This window comes from Engystomops pustulosus, chromosome 5, assembly GCF_040894005.1.
Source record: "Engystomops pustulosus chromosome 5, aEngPut4.maternal, whole genome shotgun sequence".
Classification (NCBI taxonomy): Eukaryota; Metazoa; Chordata; class Amphibia; order Anura; family Leptodactylidae; genus Engystomops; species Engystomops pustulosus.
This window is the reverse complement of record NC_092415.1, coordinates 156,033,783-156,048,338: the sequence shown is the minus strand read 5'-3', so window position 1 is coordinate 156,048,338 and position 14,556 is coordinate 156,033,783. Positions and strand designations below refer to the sequence as shown.

The window sequence follows — 14,556 nt, the reverse complement described above, 5'->3', positions numbered from 1 at the left end:
TTATTTTTGATGTGTAGGGTGTAGTATACTTCATTAAGAAATTTTCCTTAGGCTACATTTAGAGGAACGTATGGGGGACCTATATACGGCCGATATACGTCCCCCATAGACGGCAATGGGCGCATGGTCACAATGCACAGCATCGGGGGTGGCAAAAACAAGCACAGAATATCAACTGTCTTGCAGGCACATGTATCATTGTAATTCAGCGGCCTCTTCTCAGGCTGCATTCACACATGGCATTTGCCTTGCATTTTGACACGGTTGGAGGCGTTTGGTCCGATTGTATATGCGTTTCCATAGAAACGGTTAATGCCCACCTGCTTTTTTGCATGGTTTAAATGAGAAACAGCAGGTGCTGGTTACGAATTGCATGCATTTCTATGGAAGCGCGTTTGTGACCAGGCCAAGCACCCGCCATGTGAGAACACAGCCATACAGTTGTCGGCACACTTGTGAGTTCTTATGCCCTAATATTTTATAGGGGATAAATATCACTACGGATGAACCAGTTTAAAGCTTGGACAAGGATCCCAAACACATTGGCAAATCTATCACAGAATTTATCAAAATAAATAAATAAATAAATGTGTAGCTAAAAATCAGACCCAGTTGAAAAACTAAGACAGGACCTCAAGGTCTAATGAAGTAAAGGAATAGGTCAGGGGGACCCGAGCCTGCAAAGTTAGGCATGAAGCCGAATTCTGCGTTTCCGGTCCACTCATCACAAGTTACATTTTATAGTTATAAGGTTGGCTCAATGAGCTGGCCATTCCTGAGGTTTCCATTTTGGCTTAATTTTGGTTCAATTATTACACAAAGATGCATCGCTCCTCATCTGAGGAAAACTGTTTTTTATTATTATTATTATTACTATTATGTCCAACCATAAATTTCAAGATTGTACTTTTTGTGCAGTCTGTAGCCATTGGAAAGGAAGGTACAATTAGTACAGAGCTCAGCGGACAAAGGGAGAGTTTCTATTCATATCAATGCTCATCTGTTCTCCTCTAATAGGCTGCTCTTCTAATTCAGGCTCTGCTCAAATGATGCATTGATGGTCTACATTCTGTGAACAAGAGCAAGTCGTCATTTCCAACAATTTGCATATATGGGGCTGATGCCCATGGAAACTATATGCATCTGCACACAAGCATCTCCGGCCATACGTAATGGTATGGCAACACACACGTTAGCAATGTATATTCCCCATCTTCATGATGTGACTACACGTATCTATCTATGATCACCAAAAATCAGTTGTTAAATGTCATCATGAATTATCCTCAGAGTGTCAGATATAGAAGACATATGCTGCATGAATGCATCCAACAAATATAACTGCATTACTTTCCTAATCTTCAGGCTTAAACCTACTTTACACAGTCTACCATTAACAGCACCTATGTAAGGAGGTATGGGAGTCTTATCTTATAAAATGATTAGAGATTTAGAAAATATACAACCAACAAATCCCTACCAGTGCTCTTAGACCCGTAAAACTTTTCTTAGCTGTAAAGCAATGGGGGAATGTTTGTGGACAGTCGACTAAGAAAAGCAATGGCTGTAAGAATTTCTATCATCCTGTTTAACAGCTATTTTTACATTCATCTCGAGTCACCGCGTCTGTACAATACTGGGCTGAGGGTGGGCGGACAGTGAACGCTAGCAGGAAGCAGTTATGTATATATTTAGGTGTTCTGATATATCCACAACCTCAAAAAGACACAAAAAGACAAATATAGCAAGGGAAGAATAATAAGCGTACACCTCCCATGTAGTAGTGCTCAGAAATACCATAGGGGATAGTCATAGGTTATTAACCACATAACTTGGAGATCACGTTTTGCTCCATGCTTATTGAAATCTATGGTCCTTAAAATTATCTTCTTATGGCCCCAATTAAATATGCAATCCATTAGAAAAACAACTGTGCCATGGTCCAAAGCATTTTGTACTGTCACATAGAACCATGGACACATTATGGGAATATTCAGCAATCAGTTTACCAATGCTGGACTTATTTGCTCCAAACAAACAAAAATACCTGCAAAATCCCATTTATTACCAGGTCTCAGAGATTTTAGCCGCTTTTGTAGAAAGTTAAGGTCTTCTGTAAAAGGATGCGGTTTAAGAGGACTCCAAAGTGCAGGGAAATGTGGTGGACTTTTCCTCATTCCTATTGTTTCATCTGACATCTGATGAAGTCTTATTTTGATCTTGTATGTACCCCAGGATCTATGCTGCTGCATAAAATGGGACCCACATAGCAATACAATCCTCTTATCACAATGCATGAATAGAGGAAAGTGCAGGACAAGTGGGGCTCATTTGAAACCCACTCTCCAATAATGACTGAGACTTTGCCCAGCGTCACGTACCTGCATTTTTCTCTTCCTCCTATTTTTAGTACTTGTCATACCAGCTGATGTGACACTTACTACTTCCTGTGTGAATCACCACTTGCATAGACATAGACATAGACATAATGTTCATTTATATCCATTCTACAGATATACAGGCTCACCTTCCTTGTACACAGATGGATTGCTGTTTTTTTGTAAATGGGGGGGGGGGGGGGGTTAAGAAAAAACAGTTTAAAGAAAATAAAGAAATCCACCATTTCTCACAATATAAACTACATGGATGTGAACACTGCTTTTGGCCTCAGTGGGCTCATATGCCGCACTTTCCATAGACCCCGGTGCGAGCCTACAAAAATATCCTACAAAATATCAAGAAGGATCTATTCCTGTCAAATTCTGAGGCTCAGGCAGTCTTTTTTGTCATCAGCTTGTAACCTCACACGCCGAGGAGATGCAGGCCAAACAATAGACCACGGATCTGTGTGCAGCCCGCAATCACCCACAGGAGATTGAGTTATAAAAATGTCTTCCCTTTTCACATGACTAGAACTTGAAAAAAAATCCTTGTGCTTGCTATTAAGAGAGCCCCGGGAAGCTAAAGAGCATGTTATGGTATTCCATAATTCTAAAGCATTGTTTTAAAGTAACAAAATATAACTCACTGTGGTTAAAAGGGAACCTGTCAGCAGAAATTGACCCAACTACCACTATTTCTCAAGCAGCTAAACAACTTCCAGATACAGTTTCACTTTAAAAGGAGTTTTCCCATGAAGAAAAGTTTCTTAAATATACTCAGGATAACAAAATAACACATTCTCTAATGCACTGTTATTAACAAAAATACAGCATTTCACAGATATAATTCCAACCTGTCTCCATCACGCATGGTGTACACAATTCAAGTTGCCCCTAAACACGACCTTGTAGACATGACTCCTGCAGTCAGCACAGAGCTCACACTGATGTACACTGAGAACAGACACTTCCTGAGCAGCTGCAAACTGCAACATACAAGGGGATAAGTGATCCATGGGAAGGGTGGATGCAGGCACATATCTGTGAGATGTAGCAGAGCTAAAAGTGTAAGAGTGTAAAAGTCTGTCAGCCTCTGTTTAATAGGCATCATGCATCTCGTCTCTGATCTGTCTATGTGCCAGTGTGTTAGTACAATGTCAGAAGCCAGATGAAAGTGTATATACACCTGTACCCTGATAATGTAACCACATTGTCATCCCACAGAAAATAGATGGATTATAATGGGTCTGCTTAGAGAGCCCCCAACCACACCCTGTAATTTTACACTGAGCAGCCTAGGAGAGTGATAGGAGCTAAAACAGCAATAACACTGAGTAAGGGGTTAAAACCATCTTTATTGTGTTAACATCACTAGGGGATTGAAATGTAAAAATTTTCTTTTATGGCTAAACCACTTTAATAAAAAGAATTACTTGGCACTCCAATTAGAAGAAGAATGGCCTCTCTGGGGCCGGTGATTTAGTGAAGAATAGCGGGGTTTAAGAAGGTTGTCACTTTAAAAAAGGTGGACTGCTGTTCAATTGCAACTAATAAAAATCACTGATTTCATGATATTGTAGTGCAAAGTTATTACCGTATTCTTATATTTATATCTAAAGCAGGGGGCATAGAGGGAGGATGTATATTGTATCTATAGTGCTTTATGTCTGACATCAAGCCAGTTTTAACCGCAAGCACCACTGGGGCTTTTTAACCACAAAAATCTCTAAAAAAAAATTTAAATTGGTGTCTTTGCGATAGAAAGTTTGATTAGAAAAATTTGTTTAGAAAAGACCACAAATCTTGTGTGTTATGTCAGGCAAAGTGTTTGTATTGGGGGAGGGGAGCGACAGATGTTTATGTGAAATGGACATCTGCAAGAAGAGCCCGCAAGGCAGATAGGACAACTGGTGCCGGTGACATGGGAATATAGCAAGCCCCAAGTACAAACAAACCTCTAGATGGATATGCAGAAAAGCCACCTACAGCAACCATTGCATCCTTCAGGCAAGGGCAACCACTGTATTAAATGTTACTACATACACAAAGTCTCAAACAGGCCCAGAGACTACAAGGGGCCCACAACATATCTGTTCATTGAAGAGAATCTTCACAGAAATAGGTGAAAAATAAACCCAAACATAGTAATAAGCACAGTCTATGATGAAGATATGAAAGAGCTATACTACAGTGGTGCCTTCATTCCAGCAAGTAAAGAGAAGCAGAAATAAAACAGCTGGACGCCATTCAAAGAGTAAGAAAGAGCACAATAATCCGGGAGCCAGAGTAACCCTGGAGTCACAGTTCTGCTTCCATGCGGATCTGTGTATCACGTAAGAAGGTGACAAGTAACTCAGATAACGGGTACAAAACAGGACCCAATGTACAGTAACACATTCAGACGATGGCACGTTACGTGCCAAGGCAGGGTCTGACATGAGATGCCACTCTTACAACATGGCAGGCCGGTGTCCCGGCATACTAACAGGGCCTCCGCTTCATTAAAATAAAGCACATTAGTAGCTTATACTGTATATGATTCTTATATTAAAAGGATTAATATTCTAGCACTTGCTTCATCTCAACTCCTTTGGACATAGTGAATATCAGTTAACTCTTATACTACTGCCATACAGCAGGTCTTAATGGCACATGCCCCGTGCGGATAGCAAGTGTATAGACAAGAGAGTGGCTGACTTTAAATTGCAGTCTAGACACAGAGTTCTGGTGTCATATTAAAGTGGAGAATCTTCAAATTTATATGACATCTGTAATTGTGGTTTTAGGCGTTTCAGAACTGGAGATATCCACTGTTAAAGTTGCAGTAAAAAAATGTATTTACACTTCTCCATTCCTGACATTAGAGCCTTTGCAGGGCTCGTCACTCATTTTTAGCGAATTTTCGTAAGCAGCGTTTTATGGACCATAACTTTTTTTCCGCGTGCTACCTTTTTTTTCAGGACACATAAAGCGAGTAAAAACGTAATAAAAGCTTTAAAAGTTTTTTTTTTAAGTGGAAAATAGGGGGGTTGCACTTTATAGTACAAATTTTTCAACTTTCAAATAAACTCAAAATAAACATTATTAACCCCTAGGGGACTCAGCCTATTTTGGCCTAAAGGACGCGGCCCCATTTTTCAAATCTGCCCTGTGTCACTATAAGTGGTTATAGCTTTGGAACGCTATGAGATATCCAGGGGATTTTTGAGATTGTTTTCTCGTGACACATTGTACTTCAAATTAGTTTAAAGAATTTTTCAAAATTTTTGCCAAATTTTGTTTTTTTTCATAACTAAACGCAAAAGATTTCATCCAAATTTTTATTTTCAACGTTCTAAATTCTCTACTTTTGATGCAGATAGTCAAAGCACCCAAATAAATTCATAACCTACATTTCCAAAATGTCTGCTTTATGTTGCCATGGTTTTTTAAGATTCCACATATTTTACTAGAATGTTATGAGGCTCAGAATTTGGGTGCCATTTTTCACATTTTTTGTAAAATCGCCAAAACCCGTACTTAGATGGACCTGCTCAACTTCTAATGGACACTGAGAGGCCTAAATAATAGCGAGACTCATAAATTACCCCATTGTGGAAACTACACCCCTCAACGTATGAAAAACTACTTTTAAGAAGTTTGTTAACCCTTTACGTGTTTTATAGGGGTTAAAACAAAACGGAGGTGGAGTCTGCAAATTGTAATATTTTTTCACAATACACTCATTTTGGGTGGAAAATTAAACATTTAAAATGGATTAAATGAAAAAAGGCTCCACAAAGTTTGATACCCAATTTCTCCCGAGTACACGGATACCCCATATGTGCTGGTAACCTGCTGTATGGGCGCACGGCCGGGCATAGAACATTGTACAGGCTATAATTTTTTTCTTTTTTTTAATGTGGACCTATAGGAGCTCATTTCTTTTGCCACATGAGATGCACTTTTCTAATACATAATTTTTGGGCCTCTATAGGCTAATTGGTGAGATTTAATTAACTCTTTGTTGGTGGAGGAAATGAAAATCATCAATTTTTAGGAAAATTTTTATGTGTTTTTTTTTTTGGCCGTTAACCATACCATAAAAATAGTATATTATTTTTATTCTATGGGTCGCCACGATTATGAAAATACTTCATTTATATATATTTTTAATTTTTTATTATTTTTACTGAATAAAAAGTAATTTGGCAAAATTGTTGTTAATTTTAGCATCACCGTCTTTCATATGTATAACTTTTTTATTTTTCACCTCACAAATCTGTTTAAGGGCTTATTTTATGCGAGAATGATTGCTCTTTTTAGTGGTCTTATTTTAGATTGCGTAACTTTTTAAAATCACTTTTTTTAGAGTATTTTTAAAGGGCATTAATAAAAAATCATCTTTTTCAGAGTTTTTTTAGGTTGTTTTTTACGGGGTTCACTTTGCGGATCTAATATCGATTCTGTTTTATTATACAGATTGTTACGGACGCAGGGATACCAAATATGTGGGGGTTTTGTGTATTTTATTCAATTGTACTGAATAAAAACTAATTTGGAGAAAATCTTGTTCATTTTAGCATCACCATCTTTTTATATGCATAACTTTTTTATTTTTTGGCTGACAAATCTTGTTAGGGGCTTATTTTTTGCGAGAACAGTTGTTCTTTTTAGTGGGCTTATTTTAGAGTGCATAAAATTTTTTAAATCACTTTTTAGAGCATTTTTTATAGGGTATTAATTAAAAATGATCTTTTTTTGGAACGTTTTTTGCGTTTTTTCCTCCGGCGTTTACCGTGCGGGTCCAGTAACAATTCTGTTTTATTATGCAGATTGTTACGGACGCGGCAATACCAAATATGCGGGGGTTTTTTGTGTTTTTATGTTTTTTATACTTTATTAAGTTTTTTTTATGGGAAAGTGACATTTTAGGGGCTTATATTTTATGTATTTATTTTTTATTTATTATAATGTGTAGTGTTAACTGTTTTTGCATTTTTTTACTTATACATACTTGAACTTAAACCAGTGATGCTCTGATCACTGGTTTAAGTCCAATACACTGCTCTACAATACTATTTTATTGTAGAGCAGTGTAAACTGTCTGAGCAAGCTTGCGCATGCTCAGACAGTTTGCAGTCAGACCCGGAAGGGATCTGGCTGCCATGGAGACCGGGCAGCTCCGGGGCACATGTCAGTCCTCGGAGCTGCCCGGAAGAGGATCGGATCCCCCGGTAAGCGGCACGGGGCATCCGATCCACAGCAGGAACACCCTTACACGCCGCGGTCATGCTTGACCGCGGCGTGTAAGGGGTTAACACCCGCCATCGGAGTCGGCTCTGATCGCGGGTGTTACAGCGCGGTGTCAGCTGTGATAGACAGCTGACAGCCGCTGCTTCTGGTACCGGCTCCGTTCGTGAGCCGGTCCCAGAAGCTGGACGTTATACTACGTCCCGGTGCGCTAAGCATCTAGCCCCGGGGACATAGTATAACGTCGTGGTGCGCCTAGGGGTTAATGAATTCCCTATTTTGTTTTGATATATAATATGTATAGTCTCGGGCAAACGGGGCGACTATGGCGATGTTTTTTGCAGTAGTGTAGCAGGGGAATTTATTTTAATTATATGGAGAAATGTGAATGCATTTTTATGAATATTTATTAATATTTTGTGTATGTGTATTTTTTTGTTTTTTTAAATTTTACATTATCTTCTTCTTTTACAAGTTTTACCTTGTAGTTGGGGCATCTATAAGAGCCCCAGTTACAGGGGGAAACTACCATCAGTCACTGGTGAGTCTGATCAGAGGTGGACTGGATCTGATTAGACCCAGCAGCTCTGATTAACTCTTTAAACCATGGTCATGTGAACGCAGAGTCTATAGAGCTGGCAGTAGTGTCTTCTCTGCTCCTCTATGCATCGTGTGATGCTGTGAATTGCGGAGAAGGGAGAAGCAGTAATAAACCGCATCTCCCTTCTTTCCAGGTGTGACACGCGGAGACCCGGTCCAGAAAGCAGTATAAAAACTGAAGCAATGTCTAAAGACGTTGCTGCAGACTTCAGACCTGTGCCCGCTGACCTCCTAAAATCAGGGGACGGATGATGATAAGCTAACAGTAAATATCTCTTATTCTGTAGCACGGCACCTACAAACAAAAACATCCCATCGTTAAAGGGGTTGGCCCCTTTTCAATAAATCTCTTCCATTAGACAGGTCTCTGCATGTACATGTACTTTTGCTTCCTGTGAGAGCTTCAGCCCTTCCCTGTTATCCACATTCTGCACTCTGAATCTCTGTATTTGTTTACATGTCTTTGGAGAGTGCAGTGCACAGAGAGTCTGCACACAGCAATAAAGGAAGCATCAGGGATGATTAATCAATTGGTGAGCATTCAGGGATTATTATGAAGGCAGTAAAGGCACACAGGCAATTTATGTTGAAGAGTGGCTAACCCATTTAATGACAACAGAACTCTGCTTCTAGGGGTCACATTTCAGGATATATAACCATTTGAAGTGACCGCCCCCTCAATCCAACAATATAGTCATAAAAAAAGGGGGGTTACATTACGGACCTACAGCTGGCGCAGACCAAGTAATGCCAAGCCATGATGTTAGCAGTACCAAGTACTACTGATCAGGAGATTCCTACAAGATCATGTAGAAAATATTACAGACCAATAATAGGTGAGGGCAACTTTATTTCTAGTTTCTTCTATCATTCATTCTAGGGTTTTAGTGTTCCTACAAGTTTCAGTCTCTGAATAGTAAAAAAAAAAATTATCATGTGCTACAACCAAGTTTAGACAATGATCAACCCAATAACTACCTATTAAAATGTAAGTAAATCTACATAAAAAGCACCATCTACGTCAACAAATAAAAATATTGTAGGTGAAGACGCAAGCCAAGACTAAGTGTTTTGTTTTCCAAACATACATCAGATTATTCCACCAAGATAATAAGAAAAAATAGTGAAAACCATTATGCGAAAACACATGCATTACAAGCCTTCAGGCACCACACCTACATTAATGTTGCAGAAAAGCCAAATCAGATCCATCATTTGTTATCTTCAGGCCATTATTACCTCTTGTTTATCAAGAGTCATCGCACCGAGAAGCAACGCGCTGGAAAGGCATCAGGAGGAATAATACCATTAGACGGAACAAGAAAAACAACACACCAGAATAGACTCCCGCAAATACATTATATAATCTGTGTACTGGATAATATAAGACATGATTAGGTAGCATGAAGAACCATCAGCGCAGCCTGAATCTACAAGTAATGGGTCACACACATTTACAGCTTGACCCATATATAGCTCGGATCTCAGCAAGTTAACCTGACCTTAAATTGGATTAGACTGGCTTTAAGCTGCTCAGATCAACAGGCCACTGAAATAATTTACCCTTCACAAAGAGCGGGCAGCCATTTTCTATATGGAATAGAAAACTATTTCCACAAATTCCTGAATTAGAGATTGGTTAGTGGATAGGCCCCAAGCCAGCATGAGAAGGAGATCAAATAAGAAAATTCTCCCAGGTGTCCATTCACACATACTATTTCTTTGATAGTATCCAAATCGTTTTCAGGACTTTGTTCTTTGTACACACCGTGTTATTTTAATATAAAATCTTTACATTCTAGAAATCTCTATTAAAAAAAAAAACACTAAATAAAATAAAGTAGCCCCCCCCCCAAAAAAAAGGTGATAAGTTACAAGAAGTGTAAAAATTGTGATTACCGAACGTGCAGTTAAGCCAGGTTAAGCCTCCTCCTGCACCCGGCTAGGGAATTGTGATCCGTCCGGTAACCTCAGAGGGTCGGGGCATGGAGGGAGCAGGGCATGAATAAATTAAAAGCTGGGCAAGCCGAAAGGTGCTCGGGGGCTGTCAGCCTGAGCGTCTCCGGCTGTTTTACAAAGTTCATATTTCATTATTAAAGATGCACGAAAACTTGCTAAAAACGTTTCCCCCATCTCCTAGACCAGTGATGGCGAACCTTTTAGAGACCGAGTGCCCAAACTACAACCAAAATCCACTTATTTACCATGAAATGCCAACATGGCATTTCACGCAGTAACTTATTGCTACCTGTTCTTCAACATCATTTAATTGTTTTGGCCGCCTGAGGCCACCAATACAGTTTAAAGAAGGTGGGCAAATTCAGACCATTATTGTCCAGGAAGAATGGTGGGTCCAGCAGGAAGACCTTCAAAGACAATGCAGTTCTGCAGCACTGTTGTTAAGTTGCTTGGGACTGCAGGAAGATTTGGTGGATTTGGTCCTGTTTGGTGAAATTGGGGCGATGGCCTGAGTGCCCACAGAAAGGGCTCCGAGCGCCACCTCTGGCACCAGTGCCATAGGTTCGCCACCACTGTCCTAGACTGAAGAAGCAGTCTAATTAGGACACTACCAGTAAACTGGTGGTACATGTCCTTTAAAGGGGTTTTCCCACAAAGCAAGTTAGGCCCTATTCAGAGGATAGTCTCAGAGAAGGTACCACCACAGATCATGAGTACGAGGGTCCGATGAGGGGAGCTGACAAGGGGTGTAAAGGGGTTACATTGGACCCCTGTTCTCATGATCCATGGGGGCCATCACAGAGACCCCCTCTGATCAGCAAGTTAGAAAAACCCCTTCTAGTATGTTGTCAAGCAGCTTCCAGATCATAATCCTTTCCTGGCCCAGAATGGTTCCATCATCTAGCAAATCAATTTTGAAGTGAGATGTAAAATGGTTGTATAAAGTCAAGTAGGCACAGAATTTAACATGGAAGTCATGCTCTCCCCACTTCTGAACACCTCCTACCCTGTGACATCATCCAATGGACTTCTGAAGATCTGGTTAGTAATGTTTTTAGATGCAAAACAAATCAGTTCTGAGAAGGGAAAAGCTTGACTTCATTGCTACAGTAAACTCTCTGCCTCTTTGACTTGATACAATGAATATACATCTCACTCTCAAAGATAAGCATGCAAACATATTGACCTAAGCAACTACAAAAAGAACCATATCGTGATGGCTAGTCAACAGGGTCAGCGCTCACTAAATCAGCAGGACTCCTGAGTTGTTATGATGATATGATGGTTACTACCTACTCAATGAGTGGCAACCATGACAAGCGGTAAACTTGAGAAGGTATTATTGACCTAAAAGTTCACTGGTGCCCATGTGTTCCAACATTTGTAGGCTGTGCTAGAAAACAAGTCAAAAGGATAAAGTTCACACCTTGCAACTTATAGATGACTTGATTCCAGATATCACACATCTTGTTGAGTTGTCTATTTGGCAGCTTATGGTGGACGATCAGTTTTAGCTGATCAGTAGATAAAAGGTCTTGGATAAGTGTTCTAGCCGTCATCTATTTAGTCACCCACATGCTTTTTATAACATTCATTACTACAATCTGATTGGGAACCCCAATGTTTTGGTAACGTACACCAATTTCATACAACAATATTTGATCAACTCAACACAGACTTACAAGATTTTTTTTTAAAACATTTTCTTGAGTATTTTAGAGGACAAGGTTGCAATCTTGCTCCAGTGGCTTCTCCACTGCAATTCAGTGAGCAACCTCACGGCCATAGACCATCCCCAGATATCATAAGTTTGAAGACATCACATCCCAAGTGCTGCAGGTTCTTCACGGTTTACCAAGCAAAAAACAAATGACAACACCAGAAAAGTGCTATAGAGCCCCAGGATAAGGGAGCATCAGAAGCAGTGCTCCCCCTCCAGCCTCTAGAAGTAACTCTTTTCAGTCACCCACTAAAAATAGGGTGGATTAACATAAAAGATGGAATTGTAGAAGAGAAACCATACTCTTCATGAGGGTACTGGTAATCAAGCTGTGCATTAAAATTAAGGAGAACAAAGCTTAGATCCCAATTTTACTTTTTAAATAAAACTTTCATGAGTTATGACGGACATAGTAGACAGTAAGAAAGTAGTAAAAAAATTCTCTACAACAATCCTTTATTCAAAGAGTTGGCAGAGCTAGTATAAGTGGCACTGGGATATCATTGTACTGCACTAGAGCAGAAGTCATTAATAAGTGATAGAATAAAGAATCTATATAGTATACAATTGTAGAAGCCACTTTATTAATCCTGGAGTGGTTTGTCATAATGCATAGTAAGAAGTAATAGGAGTCTATGATATTCAGCGTTCATGCTGGTATAACATATCGGAAATATAAGGCACGTCTTTCCAGTACTTGTGTGTCATTATGACGACAGGGAACACTGATTTTCCATTTCTTATGGTTTGTGCCAGGCGTGTGTAGTGCAAGGCCACATCTAACTTACTCCCATCTTACTACTAGTTTACTCAGCCAGCGCAGGCACAAAACACAAGTGGGGCTTATGTAGAAGCCCCGCGTCTATCCTCCAGCCTGTGATTTATAGACATGGCTTCCACTATGTATTAACCTTGGATTCCTACGTTGGTGGTCAGCCCATAAATTGCTTGCCTGACAGGTTTCATTTGCTGAAGACATTAAATCAATCTTTATGTTACACATAAAGACTGGGCCGCATACAAAGTTTTAATGTTCATTATACATCCAAGTAGTTTACATGTCACCAAATTAAAAATAAAAAATATTATACATACATAGAAAATAGGACCACGGTAACAAGAACGCAAGTAAAACAACGGAGTGATTGTATGGTACATGCACTAAGGCCCAGTTACATTGCTACACAGTACAGAACAATTTCTGGTTGAGGAATCCACAATGTGTGAAGGATTCTGCAGGATACACAACAGCGATGCCAATTGTGTAAACATAACTGGTTGTTACGTCACATGTAGTAAAGCTTTAAAGGGAACTTGTCACCAGATTTTACCCCATTAAACATTTCTCCCCTAGGTAGGGAATGAAATCTCCTTCCTAGATTTCTCTCTCTCAGTGTGCATTCACACGTAGAGTTTAATTCATGCGTTTCCAAATGCACTGCAACTGCTCAAGAGAGATTTGCCTCTCATTTACCGAATACAACTGTTAACAAATGTGTTAACACATACATTAACATATGCACATGTTAATAAATATGTAATGTGAATTGCATCAATTTAATTAGGCAAATCTCCTTTTCGTTGTTGCAGTGCATTATAAAACGCATGCATTAACACCACATCTGAATGCGCCATGAAATGAAATCTCTCCATTTACCTATATAAAAAAAAAAAATCTCCTCCAAAGTCATCTGGTTCTATAGCAACTACAAAAATGTTATTGATGTCATTTTAAAGATAAGAATCTCATCTTTTAGATGCCCTTTATGTGACTCTGAGCTGCAGAACTGGAAATTTTAATAATTAAATATGACATCAAATGCATGTGGGAGATTTATCAGATGTGTCCGAGGTAAAACTGGTTTCAATGGGATGGGCAACTAGAACAATCAGAGCTCAGCTGTAATATTATGAACGGCTTATGGAAAATGAAAGCTCACCTCCGATTGGTTGCCATGAGCAACTAGAACAGTTTTACCTCAGACACTTCTGAAATCTCTGCCCATGTTTCTGTTCTACAAAACTGTAAATAGGGGCATGTGAAGTGACGCTCCTCCAGCAGCCTCTAAATGTAGCTCATCTCAGGCAAATACATAACTCCTCTCTGGTCATTTTCACGTAACTATGGAGTTGGGTTTTTTTTTTTGGGGGGGGCAGGGCATAAACATGTGGGATTTCACATAAAGGAGGGAATTTTAGACAGGATATTTCATACCCTACCTGAGATTTGTATTATTATTTTTTTTTACATATTTTATAATGGTTTTACAGAAACCGCCTTTTTATGGGAAGTATATGTGACATCACACTTACTCCTGAGAGGATGCTTACAACAGCAAGGGTTGACTCATAACCCGGCAATTGGAACTTTAGTTACTTTCCAGTCACTTATTATTACTGTGACCAAATTATAGCTTAATAGTGGCTTAAAATGGCCGCTGTAACTTCATTATTTGCAGGAGTCAGGCAAAGAGTATCCAAGAAAATGGTGGCTTATCGAGAACTAGATTGTTTTTTGTGGCCCTTATCTGTCCTTAAGAACATGAAGGTTAATTCTCCTAGTGATTTGCTTTTAGATGCTATCCGCCTGATCTTCCCAACACGATGAACATTACCTTCATAGTTACTGTAACAACGGCAATGCAGCTACACCCAGGTAACAAC

General features: G+C 39.4%; 1 protein-coding gene across 3 annotated transcripts in view; it reads right to left on the bottom strand.

Moving 5' to 3' along the window:
* SNRK (SNF related kinase) overlaps positions 1 to 14,556 on the bottom strand; it is a 46,005-nt gene that overhangs the window by 25,850 nt on the left and 5,599 nt on the right. The window lies entirely within an intron of this gene.